The sequence below is a fragment of the Dermochelys coriacea genome, chromosome 9, assembly GCF_009764565.3.
Source record: "Dermochelys coriacea isolate rDerCor1 chromosome 9, rDerCor1.pri.v4, whole genome shotgun sequence".
Classification (NCBI taxonomy): Eukaryota; Metazoa; Chordata; order Testudines; family Dermochelyidae; genus Dermochelys; species Dermochelys coriacea.
In genome coordinates, this window is record NC_050076.1 from 77,981,950 (window position 1) to 78,008,330 (window position 26,381).

At 44.2% G+C, this 26,381-nt stretch overlaps 1 long non-coding RNA gene across 1 annotated transcript; it reads left to right on the forward strand.

Annotated features, from left to right (window-relative positions):
• Positions 1-213: 213 nt before the first annotated feature.
• Positions 214-25,110, forward strand: LOC122455775. Its single transcript, XR_006274236.1, has 3 exons — positions 214-1,099; positions 5,463-5,468; positions 25,064-25,110. It is a non-coding gene; the product is annotated as an uncharacterized LOC122455775 (long non-coding RNA).
• Positions 25,111-26,381: the final 1,271 nt, after the last annotated feature.

Below are 26,381 nucleotides of genomic sequence, written 5' to 3' on the forward strand. Positions count from 1 at the left end.
ATGATAACAGTTTTCAAGTACATAAAAGGTTGTTAAAAGAAGGGAGGAGAAAAATTGTTTTCCTTGACCTCTGAGGCTAGGACAAGAAGCAATGGGCTTAAATTGCAGCAAGAACAGTTTAGGATGGACATTAGAAAAAACTTCCTAACTGTCAGGGTAGTTAAGCACTGGAATACATTGCCTAGGGAGGTTGTTGAATCTCTTTCTGCAGTTTTTTAAGAACAGATTAGACAAACACCTGTCAGGTGTTTAGATAATACTTATTCCTTTCATAAGTGCCGGGGACTGGGCTAGATGACCTCTCAATGTCCCTTCCAGTCCTATGATTCTATGAAAATTAAGCCATGCATCAGTCAGGCTTTGCGGGGCTCGGGTGGATGGGTTGGAAAGGTATATTTAAAATTTAAAATACAGAGTTGAACTCCACCCACCTTCCCACCCTAGCTCCTCTTTGAAGTGTTTTCCACCATAAAGTGGCATTGTAAAAGAGGGCTGAACAGAGCAGGGCTATTCTAAGTTGCCTATGTAGCTTTGGAGCATTCCTGGAAGTAATATTAAACAGCAGTAAGTCATCAGGTACATTTTCCATATTGTATTGTATTGCTCATTTATTAGAGGCTGGGAGGATGAGCACCAAACCTCCACATTTCCTCATTGCAGCTCCCATTTCTTTCCTTATCCAGGACTTTTCCCAGCCTTCAAATTAATGCTGATTAGCAGAAGGACTTTCTGGCTTCCTCTGACCATGGGCGGGGTTCCAGTAATGTAGTATTTTTGGTTGGCACTGTTCTCTCCTGCCACTCCACTCTATTCTGACCACGCAGGACATGTTGGTCTCAAGCTGAATTTTGCCTGCTCAAGGCATGGAAGCATGAGAGACCTTCTCTCCTTTCTTTCTTTGGGTTCCTGTCAGCTACAAGAGCTTTCCAAAGCTCCGGTGGCACCCCTCCTGCCAGGTATTTCATTGAACAACCTTAATTTTAATGTTAAAATATTTTTTTTAACACAATCAAAATAGAACAGAAATATCAATAGGAGTTGAAATGCAGAGGCTACTGCTGTCCAAGACTTAAGCAGTGAAATACACACTTAAAATTCTGTCACCAAACTCCAGAGAGGCTTGGAGTGATTCCCCTTGCCTCAGGGGCAATACACACAGTCTCTGAATAACCTTAAATCATCACCGTCCACAAATGACTTATCCCTGAGCCTCAGGGCTTGTCTAGATGAACAGTTAGTGTGCAGCAAGCTGGGGTATAAATCTACAGTCCCCTAACTGTCCATGTGGACTCTGATACCACGCCCTAAAAGTTCCCCAGTGTGCTTTGATCTACTCCACTTTGAATTGGAAATAGGTCAGACATATAAGGTGTAAGCCTAGCTCTCTTGCAAATTTGCAGTCAACAGGACATTTGCTATTGATTTGGCTAGGACCAGGATTTCACCAATAACTGTGAAAAGAAAACTTTTTGCCAAATGATACTGCCACCTTCCTGGATCATAGCGATAAGAAAATGTTTTTGGTTAAAAGGGAAAACTAATGAATAGATTCTGAAGTCCCTCCCACCCTTCACTCCGAACACACTATCCAAGTACACAGTATTTACCACAGTCTCAGGAAAAGCTGCTTATTAAAATATTGTCAGCACATCGCATGCCTACAGGTTAGTAAATTAGGCAGTCCCAAGGCTAGAAGCATTCTGAGCTGGAATGTTTATTCCAGGCTAACAACTGGATCCCAGATAAAGGAAATTGAATGTACCTTGAGAACCTATGAAAAACATTGTACTATAAGGAAGTTCCTCTACTAGGCAGAAAAAAAGATTATAGAATGTCTCTCCAGACACAACCGCTATTAATACTGTTCCTCTTTGTACTCCCATGAGGGAGGCTTTTATAAGCAGGCAGAGCCTGAACAGCTGGTAGCTGAACTGCTGTTTCTGTGCCCCAAGTAACTCCTTATAAAACTGGACCCAGCTGCTCTCTGCTTCATAGCTGACTAGTCTCACTTCACTTTCTTGCTTTATGTGTAACTTCCTTTTTTGCTGGGTCAAAGAAAGTGGCGATACACTCCAGGATTAGCGGAACCAAGTACCAAAGGAACCAAACTGAAGGACATCAGATGTGTTTTCTGCTTGATTTATAGGTGTGATACCTACAGATATCCCAGCTCCCTCAGACAGAAATCTGTTTGCTTTTAATTCACAATGAAAACATTTGTTTCCGATTATACTAACTTCTGTTTGTGCTGCCATTGTGAATATAAACTTTCAGTGTTCCAACTTTCCAAATAAAACAAACAGATTTATATATTGTATCAGCGCAAATAGAAGTTAAAGCGTAACTTAAGGTAGTAACCTATCATATAATGCTCACATAATAAAAAGCTTTGAAATGTGGCTCAGGCTATAGGTTTTATTTCAATGGGACTAGTCCTATAAATAATTGCAGTAACATACAGGGCTCTGTGGCCCTGATCCTGCAATGATCTCTGCATGGAGGCAGGGGTCCAGACACTCAGAGCTCACTGAAGGAGCAGCACCTATATTTGGGCAATATTAGTGCTGTGTAAATGTATGAGGCTATAAAGTGATTTTTAATTTAAAAAAAAATGGCCTCCTGCCCCCCAAAAAGGGGTGATTCCTGGCTGCACATCTTGCTTACATACTGTGGAAAAGATAAAACCCAAGACCTCTGGAAAGATCATAAAGGAAAACTACACAAGAAAGAAAAAGAAGAAAAAAGACAGAAGATGGTTTACTATACTTAAGGTAAACCATGACGGTGTCTTGTTAGATAACAGTACAGATGAAGGCTGTTCACATTATCTTTAAAAGATAAGTTGGGGGCAGATTTTTATCATTTATCCTATATCTAAGACAGCACCTTTTTAACCAAGAAGGAAGGAGAAGTGCTCTGAACAGTTACAACGAGGAGTCCAGTGGCACCTTAAAGACTAACAGATTTATTTGGACATAAGCTTTTGTGGTAAAAAATCCACTTCTTCAGATGCATGGAAACAAAAAGCAATCTCCCTTTCTCTGGAATGCTGCAGACACTGGACCGAGGGCCCTTGGCATACTAGGAAAGACATACAGTATATAAACTCTTGTAAGAGTGAGCATCTTATCTGAAAAACAAGTAGTTAAAGCAAAAATTGTTTAGTTTTGTGATCTTCATGCAGTCTGACATTTTTCTGTATAAAGGAAATTACTCTAATATTGTAAATTAAGAGTGGTCTAAATTGTTGTGTTCTGAAGAACATGTTCTTTAGGTGTGATGTAAAGTGTTACAGCTGTGTCTCAAGCTATCTATATGGTGTTGTCAGTGGTGTCATTGTGTAAGTGTTTGCACTGACCTATTTTAAGAGTGTGTTTCAAAATATGTATTAAGTACTATAGATATATCTAATGAAAAAAATTCCATGCAATGTATTGTACAGTAAAGATTTATGTATAACATTTCTTATTTCATCGTTCTGTCTTTGATGACATAATACGAATAGTAAGAAAAGGTACATCGGACTGTTTTTGTATAAGAGGGAAGGTTTTTGTACTTACAAAACAATTCTGGACACAATTAAAAGAAAATGTTGCAAGTTATAGTTTGAGACTTGTTCTCTGTGTTCTGATTTTCTAGTTTTAAAAACTCTGGATAAGGATTCTTCTTAATTAAGATGTGATACTAAAAAATGATATGGTGAACTGTGCCTTTGGGGACTGTTGTAACTGGGCACAGCTTAGAACAGCCTGAACTAGCACATTGTCAAGAGGATGTATAGTGGATGACAGCTGCCTTTGGCCTCATCTCTTAGGTCCAGTGCTAAGTGCAGCTTGGTCAAACACCAAGACTGGGCCCCCATGTCTATACAATTTGTGCTATGCCTGTGTCATTCAGTACTGAGGGGAATTAAAAACAAACATATTCTCATATATATTATTCATATATAAACCACATCTGCAGTCCCAGTGTGAAGAGAAATATCTGAACAAGCCGATAGCTGGGACTCACAGAAACAGCCAAATAGCTGGATATAAAGACAGCAAAACAAGCAGAATATATGTGAGTGAAGCCAGAAGAAAATTAAAACTGTTCAGCAAAAATGATCCAGAGGCCACTTGCATGATTTGCAGAGAGTCCCATGGTCACAGTTCTCTCATTATGTTCCTGGGTAGAGGAGCCAATCCTGCAAAATTAATAAACTTGAAAGTAAATTGCTGTAGAATGTATATTCATTGTTAGGCTATAAAAGTTCCAGTGGCTACAGTATTACACTCATTCTTGATTATTTAATTTGAATTTGGCCACATGTAGAAATCTGATTATTGGACAAATGGATTTGTGTAAAGTAATAATGTTGTGTCTTTTAGGGTGAAGTTCCACTGAAGCCAAGGAGAGTTTTCCATTTGATTTCAATGAGACCAAGATTTCACCCTCAGAATTTTCTGAAATGCTGGTAAAACAGGCTAGAAAGTAACTTCCATTTGCCCCTTTCCTGATGATGTCAGCTGTGAATGGGTTTTTATTTCAGCATAGGGTTAGGAAATGTACAGGGACTTGAAGAGAAATGCTGGGGCAGAGAAAGAGAAACCTACCTCTCTGCTGGCTACTCATTACCACTGCGAAACCTGCCTCACTCGCAGATACTTGTGTTAGCTCTGGCAAAACTTTTCTAGGTTTCGCTTGCCATGCCAATAATAAAGTGATAGAAAGTAGGGAGAGAAAGGTGCCATGCTGATAGGATAATGACGTGTGGTGGAAATACCTAGAAAAGGAGACAGAGGCATCAATATCTGCCTGAGTATAAAGAACATAATTTTTTGCTGCATAAGCTATAAATTCATGTTACCGTAGTGTCACTTAGTGATTGGTCCTTGAGAAATAAATTGGTCCTTGAGTTTTGCAAAATTTCATCCTTTTCCTTTTAATGATCAAACAGTTTTCCTTGTGGAAGAGCCATGTCTTTATACCTAATTTATAAATTAAGGTTGAAAAGTTAGTGCTGGCTCAGCAAAAACACACAGCTATCCTTTATTTCTGAGCTGGTGAATCCTTCAATTTGAGCACCCAGAAAAATCTGACTGGGTCCAGCCTCATGAGCTGGCCCATTCTGTCTCCTTCCTCTCTCCAGCCTTCCCTCTGTTCCTTTCCCTTTCTTCTCACTCCCACTTTCCTTTCTTCTCTTGCACTGACCTTTCTACTGTCTCCTGTCACTCTAGTCCCCCTTTCTCATTCCCTCATATATAGTCAGCTTCTCTTGTTCCTCCAGGCCCTATACCATGCATTCATATCTTGCAGGTGTAGCTTTCCTCCAGCCTCTGTTCCTGCTTTCCTGTTCATACACCCACACTCTCTCCTTTGGAATTTTGGATTGGGAGAAAACTTTGGTATATGGTGGGATTGTCAGTTACCTCAAATCACCTGCCTGTTCTACAAGTCCTAATTCCTAGGATACGAGAAAGCAAAAGGTGGCATGCGCCACATAAGCTATTGGCTGCTTCAGCTTTTCCAATAATGTCTATCTCTATGCCAGCATGGACAAACAAATTTGGACTAATCCATTTTGCAATATTTCCTGTATTTCCTGATTAATATGGAGAAAAGAATCTGTAGCCTCTAAGTAAGGTTAAAAGAGAGAGTCGGGTGTGGGTGGGGGATTCAGCAACTGTCACTGTTCTCTTTGGGTGAGTCTGGAACCCATGCCACAGTGTGCTGCTATTGCACATGTAAGGGGACTGTTGCCCCCTTTCTAAGATTCAGTGGGGGGTGTTTTAGTTGCTAGCTTCCAGTACTAAAAAGGGGGGAAGGGTCGATGGGGAATCAGGACCCTGAGACTGACAGCCCCCAGGAACAATGGGGAGAAGGCCAATGTTCCAGGTCAGCCTGAATGACAGGGCGAGCAGGCTAATCAGGGAGTTAGGAGGTCAGGGAGGTCCCATCCTCCAGGTGAGCTGGATTTGCCTGGGTCAGACAGAGTGGGGCCGAGCTCAGGAGAAGGCAGGGGCTCAAGCTGAGCTGGGGAGCAGAGCTGTGCCAGATCCAGAGGGACCAGAAAAGCAGCCCAGACAGAGTAGACTCTGTCCTGGGAGCAGAGCTGCAGCCCCAAAGCTAGAGGCACAGCCCAGAGAGGGCAGACTTGCCCTGGGAGCAGAGCTGCAGCAACCAGAGCCAGAGGGGCCAGAAAAGCAGCTCATGAAGTAGGTCAGTGCTGGGAGCAGGATCACAGAAGCAGCCTGCAGAGCAGACCTGTCCTGGGAGCAGAGCTGCAGCAACCAGAGCCAGAGGGGCCCGAGAAGCAGCCCAGGGAGCTGGAGGCAGAGCAGCAGCACCCGTGCTGAGACAGAGTGGTGGAGCTGGGGCTGGAGCAGTCCGAAGCTGGGTGCGGTGAGCAGCTGGGGAGACCGAGGGGGACCCTGGGCAGCGGGTCCAGCACAGGGAGACGCCTCAGCCAAGAGGCTCTGCAGGCCAGGCTTGGATCGTAACCCTGACAGGGCGGGGGCGACACTGGGAAGAAGGGTCCTACCACTTAGTGCCTGAGAGCGTGTGGCCACCACCAGAGCAAGTGTCCAACTGACAGCATCCCTGCAGCACAGCCAGGGCCTGAGAAGAAGACCTGAGACTTACAAGGAACAGACTGTGAACTGCCCTGATGTTCCAGAGACACTGTTTGTGATGTTCCCTGCCACAGAGCGGGTTGATGTGTTTCCTTTAACCTTTCCCATTTTTCCTTATTCTTTTTAAAATTAATTGTTGATTAAATAACTTGCATTTGCTTTAACTTGTATGTAATGGTCAGTGAGTCAGAGAAGTGCCCAGTGCAGAAACAGTACCCTGGATTGGGGACACCCTAGCCCCTGTCCTAGGTGACCACAGCAGGTTTGGGGGTCGAGCCCCCCAGGAATCCTGGGCCCAGCCTTGTTGGGGTTACGAGGACTCTGCCAGACAGGAGAGTGGAAGGGGAGTCCTCAAGGGCAGGGAGGCCACTGGGTAAAGGAAGTGGGAGCGAGGACTCAGATCCTTTTGCTAGCCCACTTCACCGGGGTAGTGCAGAAGCCAGGAAAGTTCCCCACAATAGCGGGACTATTCCCCCGTTTACACACAGTGTAATGTTGGAGACATGCGAAGTGGCTTGTCTCTTTCTTATTAACAGTAGACTAATGCCTCTGCATGACACTAGGTGGCGCTGCACTGCAAGCAGTGCTGGTGATGATTTACTACCTGGAGTTGTTGCCTTGAATGATTAGTAAGGCGTGTTTGGAAGATTGCACTGCTGAAGGTGAGATATAAAACTGACGTGCCGATTGCTTGTGAAGTTTCAATATCCCATGGCACTTTTTACAAGTAGAGGGGTGCTAGCCCTGGTCTCCTACGCAAATTCCAGTGTGGATAATTACATTCTGCCTACCTAAAAGCCCCTGTCATTGCTGGTGCATACAGTATTTTTCACTAAACTCTTGTCAACTGCAGTTGTTTTTAAACAGTTTCCACATCCCCCCAGAGGTGGGTGCATTTCACGGAAAAAGAAATCAGAGAGTCTGATAGGGAAAGTGGGGCTGTGTGATGGATGAAAAGAGCTATGTAAATGTAAAATAAACATCATCATTATAAATTGAGCCACCTCTATGCTCAGGGCTTGATGCAGCCTAAATACCAAGGTCCTCTGAGCTGTGTCAACTAGAAAAAGCCACTGAAGGTTGTTCCATGGCCATGGTGAGGCCCAACTATCCTGGTTATAATATAGCCTGCTGGGAAAAGGAAGAAAAAATACCCCAGCTGAGTGGCTGAAGTTGAGCTGCTCTTCAGTAACATGTGAAGTGAGCTCCCCATTAATGGACAGCTCTATAACTCAGCACCTGTGAAAATTAGACCTGAATGTTTATACTTAGAAAACCAAAATCCAGTGGCCTGATTTTCAGAGGTATTGAGTCAACTCCTTCAATGAAAGTCAATGGGAGCTGAGGGTACTCATCAACTTTGAAATCAGGCCCTTTGGCATCTAGCTTGAGGTGATGAAATGTGATTGTTTTGGCCTAAGAGATTTTGCCAGGGTCGTACAAGATGTCTTTTACTGGGCTGCAAATTGAACCCAGGTCGCCTCCTACCCAGACTTACTTGTAGCCATAAAACCTCCTCACGCAGTCTCTTTAGCAGGTAGTAATTCAATGGTCCAATGTGTGGCCTCCCAAGAGAAAGGAGACAGTCTCAGCATGTACATTGGTCAAACTGGACAGTCTCTACGTAAAAGAATGAATGGACACAAATCAGACATAAAGAATTATAACATTCAAAAACCAGTTGGAGAACACTTCAATCTCTTTGGTCACTCGATTACAGACCTAAGAGTGGCTATCTTTCAACAAAAAAGCTTCAAAAACAGACTCCAACGAGAGACTGCTGAATTGGAATTAATTTGCAAACTGGATACAATTAACTTAGGCTTGAATAGAGACTGGGAATGGATGAGTCATTACACAAAGTAAAACTATTTCCCCATGTTATTTCTCCCCCCCACTGTTCCTCAGATATTCTTGTTAACTGCTGGAAATAGTCTACCTTGCTTGTCACCATGAAAGGTTTTCCTCCTTCCCCTCCCCCCCCCCCACTGCTGGTGATGGCTTATCTTAAGTGATCACTCTCCTTACAGTGTGTATGATAAACCCATTGTTTCGTGTTCTCTGTGTGCGTATATCAATCTCCCCTCTGTTTTTTCCACCAAATGCATCCGATGAAGTGAGCTGTAGCTCACGAAAGCTTATGCTCTAATAAATTTGTTAGTCTCTAAGGTGCCACAAGTACTGCTTTCTTTTTGCGAATACAGATTAACACGGCTGCTACTCTGAAACCTCACCTACCTTGTCTCTCTAATATCCTGGGACCAACACAGCTACAACTAATAGTAATATTATTATTTGAGTTAACCCAGAGAGAGGTTAAATGAGGAAATTAGACACTGGCAGTAATCTTTAATACACTGTATCTCTTTTGTTTGTTTTAAGATATAAACAGACAAGAAATATCAATGTTCTCAGTAATATCGACTGACTACCTCCCTGGCCTTTTTCAGTTCGTGATTTTTTCATGGATTATCAAGATTGTCAGCTTCAGTATTGTCAAATCTCATGAGTCAGGCTTCACCCACCCCAAAATCATAAAAAAAAGTGGATTTTTTTAAAAAAATAGTCGATTTTTGGTTCTTTTTGTTTGCCTTCTGATTTCAGAGCTTTTAGGGTACTCTTGGATCATATTTCCAGGCTTTTCTCTGCAACCAATAGGGATAGAATCTTATTCTCTTTTTTTAATTAAAGCTGAGATTCTAGTGTAATCTGTTTCCTCCAAGAGCTGGGACTTTACGAAAAACAAAATATCATGAGATTCATAATACAATCACAAGAGTTGGCAACACTGCATCGTGGGAGAAGTGGGTCTTGAGGACGTATTTGAAGAAGAGGTTAGTAGCTTAGAGAGACAAGGTGGGTGAGGTAATATCTATTATTGGACCAATTTCTGTTGGTGACAGAGACAGGCTTTCACAGAGCTCTTCTTCAGGTCCGGGAAACTTGAGTGTCACAGCTAAATACAAGGTGGAACGGATTGTTTAGCATATGTAGTTAACACCTTGACCTTCAAGGGACCATTCAAGGTGTAGTGTCCCATTAACACCTTGACTGACTAGATAGAGAAGAGCAATGGTACTTCTCTACCCACAGGTGTGTTGTTAGGCTTTGCTTGTAACGGTGTGTCAAGGTTCCTTCCCCACTCTGAACTCTAGGGTATAGATGTAGGGATCTGCATGAAAGACCCCCTAAGCTTATTTTTACCAGCTTAGGTTAAAAACTTCCCCAAGGTACAAACTTTGCCTTGTCCTTGAACCATATGCTGCCACCACCAACCGTGTTAAACAAAGAACAGGGAAAGAGCCCACTTGGAGACGGCTTCCCCCAAAATATCCCCTCAAGCCCTACACCCCCTTTTCTGGGGAAGGCTTTATAAAAATCCTCACCAATTTGTACAGGTGAACACAGACCCAAACCCTTGGATCTTAAGAACAATGAAAAATCAATCAGGTTCTTAAAAGAAGAATTTTAATTAAAGAAAAGGTAAAAGAATCACCTCTGTAAAATCAGGATGGTAAATACTTTACAGGGTAATCAGATTCAAAACATAGAGAATCCCTCTAGGCAAAACCTTAAGTTACAAAAAGACACAAAAATGGGAATATACATTCCATCCAGCACAGCTTATTTTACCAGCCATTAAATAAAAGAAAATCTAATGCATTTCTAGCTAGATTACTTACTAAGTAACAGAAGTTCTGAGACTGCATTCCTGATCTGTTCCCAGCAAAAGCATCACACAGACAGATGAACCCTTTGTTCCCCACCCCCTCCCGACTGAAAGTATCTTGTCTCCTCATTGGTCATTTTGGTCAGGTGCCAGCGAGGTTATCTTAGCTTCTTAACCTTACAGGTGAAAGGGTTTTGCCTCTGGCCAGGAGGGATTTTATAGCACTGTATACAGAAAGATGGTTACCCTTCCCTTTATTTTTATGACATGGTGCTTTGAGATCCTTGCATGAAAAGAGCTATGCATAGGGAAGTCACCCTGCATTTGTGAATACGTTTACTCTAGACCTCAGGCTTACTTGAGGCAACATAAATCAGATGATGGAGAAAGTCTATTTAGGGCTGTGCAGTGTGCTTTGTTATTAAATTACATGACTGTGCTCAGAGAATGTTTGATGGGCTTATTCTATGCACTGAAGAACAAATAACTCAATATTACATTATAACAATGCAGAATGGATAAGATGCTTCCAACCAGACTGAGCTCTGAGTCTTACTCTTTCCTCATCTCATGGCTGTTGTTCTGGGTCCAGTTACAGCTTAGTCCATCTGTGAATTGGAAGTGTGTGAAATATGGCAAGAAAAAATGCAAAATCTCCCTACCAATTCCAGAGAGAAATTTTTGCATCCTAGTCTCATTGGGTACTCTCTAGTCACTATTAAATTATCCCAAGGACTGTGGTAGCGGGTGCACAGGTGTCCTATAGCCTGTAGCTAAGTGGGAGTGAGCAGTATGGATCCCTTTCACCCCTAGCCTGCTCTACATAGCTCCCCAGAACAAGACCTACTTTCTTGAAATACAATTTATTTTAGAGAAATTAAAACTCCCAGTGTGCAGTCTTAGGAATTGATTCTGTTCCCATTGATGTTAAAGGGAGTTTCCATTTCACTACAAATGGTGACCTGCAAAAACACCTCTGTTAATGAAACATTAAGGGTGAGCAGTTTTGGCCCACAAAAGTAACATACATGCTTAACTGCTCAGCCTTACCATTGCAGGGTTGGTTTGTTTCTTTTTGCATCATTACACAAAGTGGAATGCAAGTCTATAAGCGGAACAAAAATACAAAGGATAAAAATAAACAAACATATACAGTAATCAGGGCAGCTGGTTCTTTTTGGGCTAAGGGACTTAAAAATGGCAAGTAATGTGTCAGTTCCTAAAAGGGAAATGTTGGTACATTTCTTCCTTTAACAAAGCAGAGGAACAAACTATGAGCCTGAGGAGCAAACTCTTACATACATGAATGGCTTCCATATGTGTGATCAGTGGAATTACTCATGTGAGTAAGCATTTTCAGGATCAGCTTCTATTCAGGTGGAGAATCTGCTCTGTTTAACTTATCATAATGATTGCTAGTTCATGTTTGTGCTGGTTTTCAGAGATGGTCTGAAACAGACACCTGCTGCAGGCCAGAGATTGTATAGGGACCTCTGGGCCAGCAGGCTGACCACAAACTAGATTTCTGTTTACAAAAATAAAACAATTAATCTTTCTGTTTCTAGGAGAATAGCACAAATCTTTGTTTCAAATAGAACCAAGCTTTGTCTTCTTTGCACTCCTTTTCAACATCTGCTGAACCTCTGCGTTTCTTCCTAGAAATGCATCAAGATATTGAGCCAATTTCTGCTCTCAGTTACAATTATGCAACCTTACTAGGTTTTCCTGGGCAAAACAGAGAACTAATTTGGACCCATCATATTTATCAGTCCTAGATTTTAAATAGAACATTTTTTAACACATTTGATTTAGCATCAGTTTTGCATCTCTCAGACAAGTCAGAAGACAGAGCAATTGTTTAGGCCAAGATTTTAAAAAATAACTAGTGACTTTGGATGTCTCCATTTTTGGATGCTCAACTTGAGACCTTTTAAAGTCGTGTGATTGCCAAAGGGCAGGTGCCCTGATTTTCTAAAAATTGGGTCATTTTAATGTGTGTCTCACATTGAGTACCCAAAACTGAACACCTTAAACTTGCCTCATTTTCAGAAAGTCCTCAACACGCACCACTTGAAGTGGTCTCATGTTAAGTATCCAAAAATTGAGGCACCCAAAATCACTAGTTGCTTTTGAAAATATTAGCCTTAGTATCTCCTGTGTGTGCATGATGTGTACATACACACACACACACCCCATAGTACAGAATTATCTAAAGACTAGTCTAGCTTCTAGTACTTCAACCTGGCAAAAACCCTCTGTTGGTTTGCCTCAGTCCCTGAAAACATTTCCTTTTTTTGGCACTTGTGATATTGTGAAACACTGTAATGTAAGACTTTACTATATCCGGTCTTATTAATGCTGGGCCAAATTCCTCAAGTGCTTATGCAAGAAAATCCAGAAGGGAATCACACGATTTCACAACACTTATTTCAGGATGTTTATTTAATGTCTCTATAGTAAAAGACTTTTATATCTGCAGGGCTTAAGAAGTAAACAACTTTTTATTTGGCCTACCAAGCAGTGCAGAGTTGATGTCAATGTGCTAAACATCTCCTACAATAAAAATAAGGGGAGCTGAGGTGATCAGCACCTTGCAGGATTGGGCCCACTGCGTACATGCAATTTTCATGGTCTTGCAGCCCAGCCTTGTTCTCACTGACTTAAGTCAGGGCCAGATTTCCAATTAGGCACAGTAGGCCCGTGCCTCAGGCGCCAGCATTCTAGGGGTGCCTAAAAGTTAAAAGTGGGTGTGGCAGGGCAGGGGTAAACCCCTTTAAGGCCCTGCCAAAATGCTGGCTGCAGCCTGCTCTCTGGCCAGGAGTAGAGACACAGGAATTCAGCAGGGAGCCCAGCTGCAAGCCCCAAGGAGGGCTGGCTCAGAGGAACATGCTGAGCTAAGTAGTGACGGCTGGGCTGAGGCATGAGAGGGCTATAAAAGCCCTGGGCAGACCTCAGTGGGGTGGCTCGCTGGGAGGAGACAGGAGGGTGGTATCATAGATTCATAGATATTAAGGTCAGACGGGACCATTATGATCATCTAGTCCGACCTCCTGCACAACGCAGGCCACAGAATCTCACCCACCCACTCCTGCGGAAAACCTCTCACCTATGTCTGAGCTATTGAAGTCCTCAAATCGTGGTTTAAAGACTTCAAGGAGCAGAGAATCCTCCAGCAAGTGACCCATGCCCCATGCTACAGAGGAAGGCAAAAAACCTCCAGGGCCTCTTCCAATCTGCCCTGGAGGAAAATTCCCTCCCGACCCCAAATATGGCGATCAGCTAAACCCTGAGCATATGGGCAAGATTCCCCAGCCAGATACCCAGGAAAGAATTTTCTGTAGTAACTCAGATCCCCCCCCCCCATCTCATCATTGGATGGTAGGCCATTGGGCCTATTTACCATGAATATTTAAAGATCAATTAATTACCAAAATCATGTTATCCCATCATACCATCTCCTCCATAAACTTATCCAGTAGAATCTTAAAGCCAGATAGGTCTTTTGCCCCCACTGCTTCCCTTGGAAGGCTATTCCAAAACTTCACTCCTCTGATGGTTAGAAACCTTCGTCTAATTTCAAGTCTAAACTTCCCAATGACCAGTTTATACCCATTTGTTCTTGTGTCCACATTGGTACTGAGCTTAAATAATTCCTCTCCCTCTCCTGTATTTATCCCTCTGATATATTTATAAAGAGCAATCATATCTCCCCTCAACCTTCTTTTAGTTAGGCTAAACAGGCCAAGCTCCTTGAGTCTCCTTTTATAAGACAGGTTTTCCATTCCTCAGATCATCCTAGTAGCCCTTCTCTGTACCTGTTCCAGTTTGAATTCATCCTTCTTAAACATGGGAGACCAGAACTTCACACAGTATTCCAGGTGAGGTCTCACCAGTGCTTTGTATAATGGTACTAAAACCTCCTTATCTCTACTGGAAATACCTCGCCTGATGCATCCCAAGACCTCATTCGCTTTTTTCACAGCCATATCACATTGGCGGCTCATAGTCATCCTATGATGAACCAATACTCCAAGGTCCTTCTCCTCCTCCGTTACTTCTAATTGATGCATCCCCAGCTTATATCTAAAATTCGCTGTCTCCTTACCAAAGAAGGAAGCCTCAAAAGCCAGGAGACCCTGGGGCAAGTCTATGGGGCACTAGCTGTTGGAGGATCTGGGAACTGCACGAACACTGTAAATAAAGACACTGGGGTGATCCAGCAAAAGAAGGCGTGGAAGATTCTTTATTATACCTACCTATACGCAGCGTGCAGGCTCAAGAGAGAGAAAGCCTGCAAGGACCCTGTGACAGTGGATTAAAAGTTTATTTTTTTATGGAAAACACAAAGATCAGCTATAGGCAGGGAGGGTGCTGAAGATGTGTGCCTAGGGGCGCATAAGGTGTAAATCCGCCCCTGACTTCAGTAGGAGTTCTCCATTCATAGAGGGTGCAGGATCAGGCTCATTAGCGGGAATTACATTCATGCACCATCTAACTAAATCTTAATTTAGCGTTATTCCAATTGCCACTAGTCTGAAAGTGGGAGAGAGATTTCTGTCCTCTGTTGCCCTTTCCAGTACTCTGTTCTTATTTCAATCTATGGCCTGTACCGAAATCTAACCAAGCCATTTCTGTGTGAATATTCTCTGAGCAGACACAGTATGATATATTTTTATCATTTTAAAACATTAATTGCGCTATTACAGTTCTCTAATGGATAATTACTTATTCCATTGAAGTCTGGTACAACATTCTCAGACCAGTGAGTTGCCATATCATTCCCAGTTTGCCACGCTATGCATTGAAGTTCTGCTATATAATTGGTTTTGGTATAATGCTGCATATTACACAGGAACTTGATAATGATCCTCCATCTTACTGCAGTAGCAATGTCTGAAGCTTATTTGGGAAAGAAACAGAACCCTTTTTACAGCTCCACAGGAGTAGTTGGGCCTTAGATATGAATCATGCAGAAATGAAGTCCCAAAGACTGAGCATTGTGTTACTTGGGAGCATTTTAACATAGCAACATCTACTAGAGGTGCTATCATAAAGCCCATCAGAATAGCAAACACTCATTTTTCATTCACAGCTATGTTCTTTGGGATTAATGCTATTAGGAAGCAATTTTTTGTTTTCCCATTGTCACATTTTAAACTAAATGCTGCAAGCCACTAGTCCATTAGGATGAGTGAGTGCATTTGGCTGTTTGCAGTTCAAAACGTAAACCAGTTAAAATATTTCATTTGCAAATGTCCTTTTTCCTGTAAATGTGTCATAGCTGTCTCCCTGATATTAGACTGTGTCATTAACAAGGTGGTTCTTAAGATAATTTATACAGTTTCTTGATATTTATATAGTGAGAACCTCCTGTCCCTTACTCAGGAAGACTACATGACCCCGCCCTTCTACTTTTGTTCTGGACCTGGTCAGTTTAACTTTCTAGTTCTCATGTGCTAGCACACTGCTGCTGTTTTAGTTTGAGCTGCAGACACTTCTGAGTAAAGTTCCATGCTCTCCATTAACATACCCACTAAAATTGGTGGGGGTGTCCTGAATTCTGCAAGGAGCTTCCAGAGAGCAGAAGGGAAAATACTAGATGCCTTACCCTCCAGTCATGGCAACTAGGGTGACCAGATGTCCCGATTTTATAGGGACAGTCCTGATTTTTGGGTCTTTTTCTTATAGGCTTCTATTACCCCCAACCCTCTGTCCCGATTTTTCATATTTGCTGTCTGGTCACCCTAATGCCAACAGAGGATATGACATGGTGGAATACATTTGTCACTTTTCATTGTCCAAGCTGAATGAAAAGTAGAAAGAGAATGAACAGCCAAAATAATGACAAGTAAATCAGATGTTTAAAATCCCATCAGTGTTAGTAATCTAAAATGCTCTTAGCAACACGGAAAAGAAGATTTGTGTTAGTGGTTTTCTTAATATGTCTCTTTAAAAATAGTATTGGATGTTGAAACTAGACATAGCAGATGGGCAGCTGCTGCCTGGAGTTCCAAAGTCATAAATCCATCTCTTGGCACACACATTTGTAAGTTTTGGAACTGAACTATAGCTGTATAAAACTATTGCTTTTAGCTTTGCAAGTGTCTGCATGTACAAATAATATTTGAGTATTTTCAAATTTTATTGAGGGTAAAATTTCTCCATTTCTGTCAATAAACACACCTTCTTACATTGAAATGAGGCAGGCCTGTCTTTTGAGCAAAATGATTTTTATTTGTTTGTTTAATGAATTTGTCCCAAATGGAAATACACCATTTTTTGTAATTAATGCAACTTTTTGTTCTGAACAGAAATCCAGCTGCCAGGAACATTGCCTCTATCTCTTCTAAAACTTCTTAAATAAACTATAGTTTGTGTTTTCATTGTACCCCATTGAACATTATTCACTGGTGGTGAAAATGGCTTCATACCAGGTAGGCAAAATTTTTGGCTTGAGGGCCACATCTGGGTATGGAAATTGTATGGCAGGCCATGAATGCTCATGAAATTGTGGGTTGGGGCATAGAAGGGGCTGAGGGCTCCACCTAGGGGCATGGGCTCTCGGGTGGGGCCAGAAATGAGGCATTCAGGATGCAGGAGGGGGCTCAGTACCAGGTTTACCATGGCGCCAGACCCAGAGTCAGAAGGGGCCCCAGCCAGCCCAATTCCCCCAGTTGGCTGAGCCAGCCAGGAAAGCTGCCCCCGCCCCTGCTCTGCCCCCACTCCACCCCTTCCCCTGAGCTATGTCCTGGGGGACTGCAACAGGGGTTGGGCGCGCCCTGCACTCACCAGGTGGCGGGAAGTGGAGCGACCTGTCCCCAGCCCGCTCCGCACCACCGGTGAGTGCTGGGGGGCAGTTCCCCCCTGCCCCCCAGTTCCAAAGCTAGGAGCCAGGGGAGCGGAGCGGGCTGGGGTCGGGTGGCTCCACTTCCCGATGCCCCATGAGTGCAGGGTTGGGCCCGCCCTGCAACCACCAGGCGGCAGGAAGTGGAGCGACCCAGACGCAGTCCGCTCTGCCGGCTCATGCTGGGGGGCGGTTTCCTCCCTGCCCCCAAGTCTGGGGAGGAGATGAAGCACTGGGGAAGGGGATGGGAGAAGCAGGGGCAGGGGGGAAGTGGGGGCCCAGCATGCGGATCCCCTTGGCAGCAGCTGGGGCTCCCCTGTTAAGCAGGCCCATCAACCCTCACCCTGACAAGCCTCACCTCCCCTGCATCTGTACCACCCCAATGGGCCCCCCCAGACACCCCCCTCACTGAGCCCCAACCACCTACACCTGGACCCCCACCCAAATGAACCCCCCCTCCTCTGCACCCAGACCCACCCCCACCACTGAGCTCCAACCACTTTCACTTGGTCCCCCCTGCAGACTCCCATTGCCCCTGCAGCTGGAACCTCCCTATGCATCCAGATCCCCCACTGAGCTGCCTGCACCCAGACTTCCCCACACAGAACCCTCTTACCCCCATCTGGATCCCCCCACACTAAGTCCCTTTGCACTTGGATCCTACTGTCAGGCTGACCCTCCCTGCCCACATCTGGTATGCCTGGCGCAAAAGGGGCAGGGCCCCAGGGTGTTTCTGTGGCAGGCATGGCCCTTGTGCTGGGTCAGGGTCAGGGTCAGGGTCAGGGTCAGCCTCACTGCCAAGTCCTTGTCCCAGAGGGGCAGGGGAGGCTGCAGGATATTCTCCCACCTCCATGTAGCCAGTGGCCTGTGCTCCCCACTGCCATGGTGGAGCTTCCACATTTATTTATTATAAAAAAAAAATTGCAGAATTTTAAAATATTATGCACAGAATTTGATGCAGAATTCCCTCAGGAATATAGGACACTGTACCGCTGTGGTGGGAGGACTGTGAAGTGGGTGCTGGACAGTAAGGGATCTGTGGATGGGGGAGCTGGGCAGAGGGTATGGTGTGCAAGGTGTTGTGCAGTTGTGGTGGGAGGTCAGCGGGAGGGGTCTTTGGGCAGGAGGTGCTGGGCAATGGGTGGGTCCTGGGGCAATGGGCATAGGGATCTGTGGGGGAGGTCTCTGGGCAAGGGGATGCTGGGCATAAGGGCAGGGCACTGGGTAGGGGGGCAGTGTGGAAGGGGCCCGCTGGCAGTGAAGGGCTGTGCGGGCCAGTGTGCGTCTAGCAGTTGTGGGTTTGTAATCAGTGCCCTTGTGCTGGGCTGAGTGGGGCCACTACTGCTGCGCTGCACCTTGTTGCCCCCAACTGGCCCCTCACTCTGCAGACCGCCCCCCATCACATGCCCTATTTCCCCAATGGGGACCCACAAATATGATTGGGGCCGGGCCCACAAAAAGTTAATCCAGCGTTGGGGGGGGCTCTGGGCTGGGGTAGAGGGTCGGGGTGCAGGGATGTTAGGGCTCCGGCTGGGGATGCGGGCTCTGGGGTGGGGCTAAGGATGAGGGATTGGGAGTGCAGGAGGGTGCTCTGCGCTGTGACCGAGGGGTTTGGAGGGTGGGAGGGGTCTCAGGTGTGGTGCAGAAGGTTGGGGCACAGGAGGAGGTCAGGGGTGCAGGCTTGGGGGGGCACTTATGTCAAGCAACTCCCAGAAGCAGTGGCATGTCCCCCTCTGGGTCCTTAGTGAAGGCACAGCCAGGTGACTCTGCACGCTGTCCCATCTGCAAGTGCCACCCCTGCAGCTCTCATTGGCCATGGTTCCTGGCCAATGGGAGTTGTGGGGGTCACGCTTGAGGTGGGGGCAGCATGTGGAACCCCCTGGCTGCCCCTATCATAGGAGCAGGAGTGGGGGAACATGCTGCTGCTTCTGGGAGCTGCACAGAGCAGGGCAAGCCGCGACCTCACTCCCCGGCTGAAGCAGGGAAAGTCCCGGACCCCAGAGCAAGCCCCGATGGACATTCAAGGGCCAGATTAAAACGTCTGGAGGGCCAGATGCAGCCCCCCAAGCCATAGTTTGCCCACCTCTGCTTTACAGAGCTCTATTCAGCACAAGCCTTAATTTTGAAATTTCTGTTTGTCAGCATATGAAGATCTGTGTTAACAGCCTGATCCTGCCAGGAGCTTCACACAGACACAATGGAGCTTCACACAGACATTGGGGGCTGGCCACGCAGAATTCATTGCAGGATCAGGACCTCGTTAAATAAGAAGTTGCCTTAACCCTTCAGTGACATCTCTCCAAGGAACTGGTTTTAATATATCCAAATAGGCTAATATGAACATATTGTATATTGTTGACTTTGGGTCACATAATGCACAGTTTCACCACAAAATCCAGCAGAATGTTTTGTCCAGCTGTATTGTCAAGGTGGAAAGTATGGACTACTGATTTGCCTTGGTTTAGTCTCAGCTGCCATTTTTGTCATTCTTGTCCGCACACTGACCTTTCATGACCACTTCAGGAAAGTAGCCTCTAAAGTGAAGACTCGCATCAGCATTATTCACATGTCATCTGGAACAAGCTGGGGATCAACTTCCCTAGTGCTACAAACATCAGTGTTGGCCCTGGTGTATTCAGCTGCAGAGTACTGTGCACCTGTGTGAACAGGAAGCTGCCATACCCAACTTGTGGATAGGCAGCTAAATCAGCTATGCGAATTATCATGGGCACTTTTCCACTCAATGCGCAGCGGCAGTCAAAAAAGCGAACAGAATGTTGGGAATCGTTAAGAAAGGGATAGATAATAAGACAGAAAATGTCCTATTGCCTCTACATAAATCCATGGTATGCCCATATCTTGAATACTGCTTGCAGATGTGGTCGCCCCATCTCAAAAAAGATATATTGGAATTGGAAAAGGTTCAGAAAAGGGCAACAAAAATGATTAGGGGTATGAAACAGCTTCCATGTGAGTGAGGAGAGATTAATAAGAGTGGGACTTTTCAGCTTGGAAAAGAGACGACTAAGTGGGGATATGATAGAGGTCTATAGAATCATAACTGGTGTGGAGAAAGTAAATAAGGAAGTGTTATTTACTCCTCATAACACAAGAACTAGGGGTCACCCAATGAAATTAATATGCAGCAATTTTAAAACAAGCAAAAGGAAGTATTTCTTCACACCACGCACAGTCAACCTGTGGAGCTTCTTGCCAGAGGATGTTGTAAAGGCCAAGAATATAACAGGGTTCAAAAAAGAACTAAATAAATTCATGGAGGGTAAGTCCATCCATGGCTATTAGCCAGGATGGTGCCCCTAGCAGCCTTTGTTTGCCAGAAGCTGGAAATGGGCAACAGGGGATGGATCACTTGATGATTACCTGTTCTGTTCATTCCCCTGAAGCACCTAACATTGGCCACTGTCAGAAAACAGGATACTGGGCTAAATGGACCTTTCGTCTGACCCAATATGGCCATTCTTATGTTCCTAATTTTAAAATCAACCCCTGGCTTTCTGTATTAGCAAACTTTGAACCTTCAGCTATCCATTGAGATGTAGCCACAGCACAAGAACTTAAACGCACCAAAGACTACCCAGAACTTCCCATCTGGCAGGTTATGGATGACATACCCCAACAATGCCTGAAATTGCAAAACACACGTAGCCACCTCATGTCTCTGGATCTGGCCAGGGAATAGCAAAGTGTCTGGGCCTCATCTATAGTTCCAAACAAGCACATTATCACTGAGCTAGCAACCTCTAGGTTTCAACTTGCCAAGCAGACTTTTGACCACACTGAGCATCATGCAAGCAACCCATGGAAGATGCAGCTACTTGATGCACATCTGGAAAATCAAAGATTCCCCATCATGCAACTGCATGCAAAACATCATAACACGGTGCCCCACATATGGATTCGAAGGTGAATTGGGTGATACCCACAGTGCACAGAGGAAGCTTTGAAATGGCTTATGGACCTACAGCTGCATCTATAGACTGTTTTTCTACGGATGCTATATGTGCAAGAGAAGGAGAATTATATTGTTCATCAAATGAGAAAATACTGTATTGAGCCTGTGCTGTTTGCACTATAAATTGCTAATACTAGGATTGATCTTTTAGGAACAGATATTGCAAAACATGTTTGCATTGTCTGATTCTCCACTGTCTTGTATCTTTGCATAGCGAGGTCTACACTACAGAGTTAGGTCCATGCAACGTAAGGCAGCCCAGGCTGTCAGCGTCCTGCAGCGGGGCTCACACCGAACATCCCAGGCTGTCAAGCTTCTGGCAGTGGGACTCACAGTCCAGGATGCCAGTGCCTGGCAGCGGGACTCACAGCTGTGAGCTCCACGCAGGACTGAAAGCACAGGCTGTCAGCTCCCCACACTGCTCCATTTAAGTTGATGTAAGGACTCCTGGTGAGAATGCACATCACCAGCAGAAGGAGGGTAGTGTGGACATGAAAAAACTGCAGTAATTATTGCAGTGGTGTAGGTCGACCTAACATAAGTCAACTTAATGGTGTAGTGTAGACAAAGCCTTAGTCGCTGACACTGAGCAAAGTAAGTGTAAAACTACCAGGTCAGAATGGTGGTATTTCATGCTTTCTCTGCACTAAATGCTAGACAGTGAAAATCAGGCCCCTACTCATGAGTAATCTTCAGTGCTGAATACACTGTGTCAGGTAATAATACATTGTCAAATAATAATAAAGGACAAGGTTTTGCTTCCAGTTACATAATGAAAATCCATTGACATCAAAGAAATTGCTTGTAGTGTAAGTCAGGATAGAATTTGAAGCCCGATTCTCAGCTAATGTAAATTGTCAAAACCCAGCTGACTTCAATAGGGTGGCACCAGTATACAACAGCTGAGGATCTGGCACTTAGGAACTTCCTGGAAAAATTTCTAAATCATAAAGATACATAGGGATTTTTTTTATATAAATTTAAAATGTCTAACAAAATTCCAGCTCCTACAGTGATGTTTCAAATGTCATTATACATTGCCTATTGGAAGTCTGGCACGTCATCTGAAGTAGCACGGACTGGAACCACAGAAGGTTATCAAGATGCAAAAAGAGCAGGTAGCAAATCTTGGCTCCCTTCGTCTCTTTCCCCAGCTGACGTGGCCGTTTTTGTGTCTCTCAACACACTGCCTTCCAAATGCAGCACTGTCTGAATCACTAAAAACAAACCAAAAAAAAAAAACCCCATTTACTCAATTGCTTCTATGACTGCCTTTGATGGTCTATTGCATGCATTAACTATTTTCTTTCTAAAGAGATTCCACCTAAATTCCTTTCCTAGGTCCTGACCCTTCCTAACTTAATTCATACCCCCAGGCTTTTGTATTTTACACCAGCTCAAATAGGCCCGTGGAGTCTATTCTTTTCCAGAGATTTCTGACCTTGTTTCTTTCCTCTTTCTGAACAATTAAGGTCTGGTCTACTCATAAAACTTAGATTGGCGTAGCTACGATGCTCAGGGGTGTGAATAATCCACATGCCTGAGTACTATAACTATTCAGACCTAACCTCTGATATAGATGCAGCTAGGCTGATGGACGAATGCTTCTGCAGACCTAGCCAATGGCACTCACAGAGGTTCAGTTCCTATACAGAAAGAAAAACCCGTTCCGTTGCCATAGGCTGCATCTGCACTATGGGGTTACAGCAGTATTTATATGGCTCTGTTGTTATGTCTCTATATCGCCCAGAGTGTAGATGTGGCCTACGTTTCCTAAATGAGTGCAGACCCAAATTCTCTAACCTTATTCCCATTTAGCAGTACTCATGCCAGAAGTCCCACTGGATGCCTGAATGCATATTACTCAGCAAGACCATAGGTTAGAAAATCCCACAGAACCCCTTGCGGTCACTTTTCAAAAGAATACTGCACCTGAAGTTCCTTCAGATTGGCCTTGAGCCTCCACCTAGTCTCAGCCAGAGCCTTCTTCCACATACATCTATGACCTTTATCTCCTCCAGCAGATGTACCAGAGGTACAGTGGGCTTTAAAGGTGGTCTGTTCTCCTCTGGAGATAGAACTACTCTTCATCAGTGGGTGTATGTATGGTGTGGCGCTGATTCCACACAGCCCTTGTATAAATCTCATCCCCAGGTACCAGACCAGCCTCACATCCCTGTCGCACTGACTTCAGTTGTTGTATTGGCTCCTAGCATCAATGCAGAATCACACTTGAGATTTTTATCTGTCTCGTTTTGTAGTTGAAGCCACATGGGCAAGCACTGCACCCAGCACAACTCCCACCTCCAGCTCATTCCTTCCCACACAGTAAAGGAAAATACAGTCAATGTAGTCAATACCTACAGCCTAAAAACTGATGCCTAGTAATATTAGTGACCTGCTAATCCCAGCTCTGAATACCAGGACAAATGTAGAGTATAAAACTCTGGGCCTCATTCTCCTCCCATGTGTACATACTGGTGGAGTTAATACAGTAAACATGGTATACATGAGAGTAGAATCCAGTATTGTGTATCCAGCCTCTCTGACCTAATGCAGCCCCAAACTGAGGATTTCCTAGGTGCCCAGTAGTTCTGCTTCCCGAGAAACCAATAAGCCCACAATCAATACACAAATATTAACAAAACATACCTGTTTTGCTCTGAGTTTCACCTGCACAATGTTGAGTTAGAAGGAACCTGAGACTTTAATGGAACTCATTCTTCTGCCTCAGGATGTGAGTAATGCCCATTGAGTTCAAAGGAGGTTACTCATATCCTGCTGTGGGAGAACAGGGCTTGAGGGGGTGAATCTACAAATAAACTGGAACCAATGAAAAATGGAGAACAAAGCCAATATGAACTGAAACCATTTTTGTTTACACAGTTCTGCATTTCCTGGGGTTTAGGATATTTTTATCTTATGTCCTTCGGGGAGCCTGTTTTTCATTCTCAGTTTCTTTCCCTCATTTATACTATGTTGTATTCTTTTTAATATTAATATCAAGCTCACAAAGTTTCACCCACTGTGAATAATAATTTTGGTCAGTAGATAGTTTTCTTTATTACCAACCATCATGACAAGGAGGGGCAAACAGATTTTGTGCCTGGGACAGTACCTTTTTATCACAATTTGCTATAGCTTTAAATAATAAAAGAAAGAGCTGGTCACTCTTTTGAAGTCAACTGCAGTTAAAAAGGCCAAACAAAATGCTACATTCTGCTTGTTTCCTTTCTGGTGCAGGGACAGGTCGATGTGGGTGTTCCTGATCCCAGAGTTCATCACTGGACTTTTTGGTCTGAATCTGCAGGCTCTGTACTGTCAGCTTTCCCACATTAAGCAGGGCTGGGTCAGATAGGATGCACAATTAAGAAAATCTTTAGTGCTACAGGAAGTGGTGTTGATAATTCAGTCAGTGGCACATTTCCATCTTGATTCTATCAAGAAGCAAACTCCAGCAAAGTGACAGGGAATGCTGTCCTTTTGGGTGAGATGTAGAACCATAGCCCTGACTCCTTGTGGTCATTCAAGATCATATCAAACTTCTGTAAAAATAGAGATGTTGACCCCGGTGTCATGGGCAAATTCTGATTAATAGATCTGATCCTGCAGTTGTTGCACTGGGAGGTCTACACACGGAGTGGCTATAGAATCAGACCTATTCCACCTATCTGAATTCCTCTCCCCCACGACTGTTTCAACACCTTAAACTGTTGTGTAGAGTTGCTGTATCGTATATTGTTAGGGAGATGTTAGTCATATTCCACTCCAGAGGAAGCTGCATTTAGTTGGTGAGTAAAGTGATCCTTTTTCATGTTTTTCCTTCCTAAAACAATGGTTTAAATCAGTTATATCTGTAAAGTGCTTTGAGATTCTGTGATGCAAGGTATAAAGAAGTGTAAGGTATTAGTAGTAGTAGTAGAAGCTGAAACCCCTTCTCTGTAATACTTTATATCAAAAAGAAAAGGAGTACTTGTGGCACCTTAGAGACTAACAAATTTATTAGAGCATAAGCTTTCGTGAGCTACAGCTCACTTCATCGGATGCATTTGGTGGAAAAAACAGAGGAGAGATTTATATACACACACACACACACACAGAGAACATGAAACAATGGGTTTATCATACACACTGTAAGGAGAGTGATCATTTAAGATAAGCCATCACCAGCAGCGGGGGGGGGGGGGGGGGAAAGGAGGAAAACCTTTCATGGTGACAAGCAAGGTAGGCTAATTCCAGCAGTTAACAAGAATATCTGAGGAACAGTGGGGGGTGGGGTGGGAGGGAGAAATACCATGGGGAAATAGTTTTACTTTGTGTAATGACTCATCCATTCCCAGTCTCTATTCAAGCCTAAATTAATTGTATCCAGTTTGCAAATTAATTCCAATTCAGCAGTCTCTCGTTGGAGTCTGTTTTTGAAGCTTTTTTGTTGAAGGATAGCCACTCTTAGGTCTGTAATCGAGTGACCAGAGATATTGAAGTGTTCTCCAACTGGTTTTTGAATGTTATAATTCTTGACGTCTGATTTGTGTCCATTCATTCTTTTACGTAGAGACTGTCCAGTTTGGCCAATGTACATGGCAGAGGGGCATTGCTGGCACATGATGGCATATATCACATTGGTAGATGCGCAGGTGAAGGAGCCTCTGATAGTGTGGCTGATGTGATTAGGCCCTATGATGGTATCCCCTGAATAGATATGTGGACAGAGTTGGCAACGGGCTTTGTTGCAAGGATAGGTTCCTGGGTTAGTGGTTCTGTTGTGTGGTGTGTGGTTGCTGGTGAGTATTTGCTTCAGATTGGGGGGCTGTCTGTAAGCAAGGACTGGTCTGTCTCCCAAGATCTGTGAGAGTGATGGGTCGTCCTTCAGGATAGGTTGTAGATCCTTGATGATGCGTTGGAGAGGTTTTAGTTGGGGGCTGAAGGTGATGGCTAGTGGCGTTCTGTTGTTTTCTTTGTTGGGCCTGTCCTGTAGTAGGTGACTTCTGGGTACTCTTCTGGCTCTGTCAATCTGTTTCTTCACTTCAGCAGGTGGGTATTGTAGTTGTAGGAATGCATGATAGAGATCTTGTAGGTGTTTGTCTCTGTCTGAGGGGTTGGAGCAAATGCAGTTATATCGTAGTGCTTGGCTGTAGACAATGGATCGAGTGGTATGATCTGGATGAAAGCTAGAGGCATGTAGGTAGGAATAGCGGTCAGTAGGTTTCCGATATAGGGTGGTGTTTATGTGACCATCGCTTATTAGCACCGTATTGTCCAGGAAGTGGATCTCTTGTG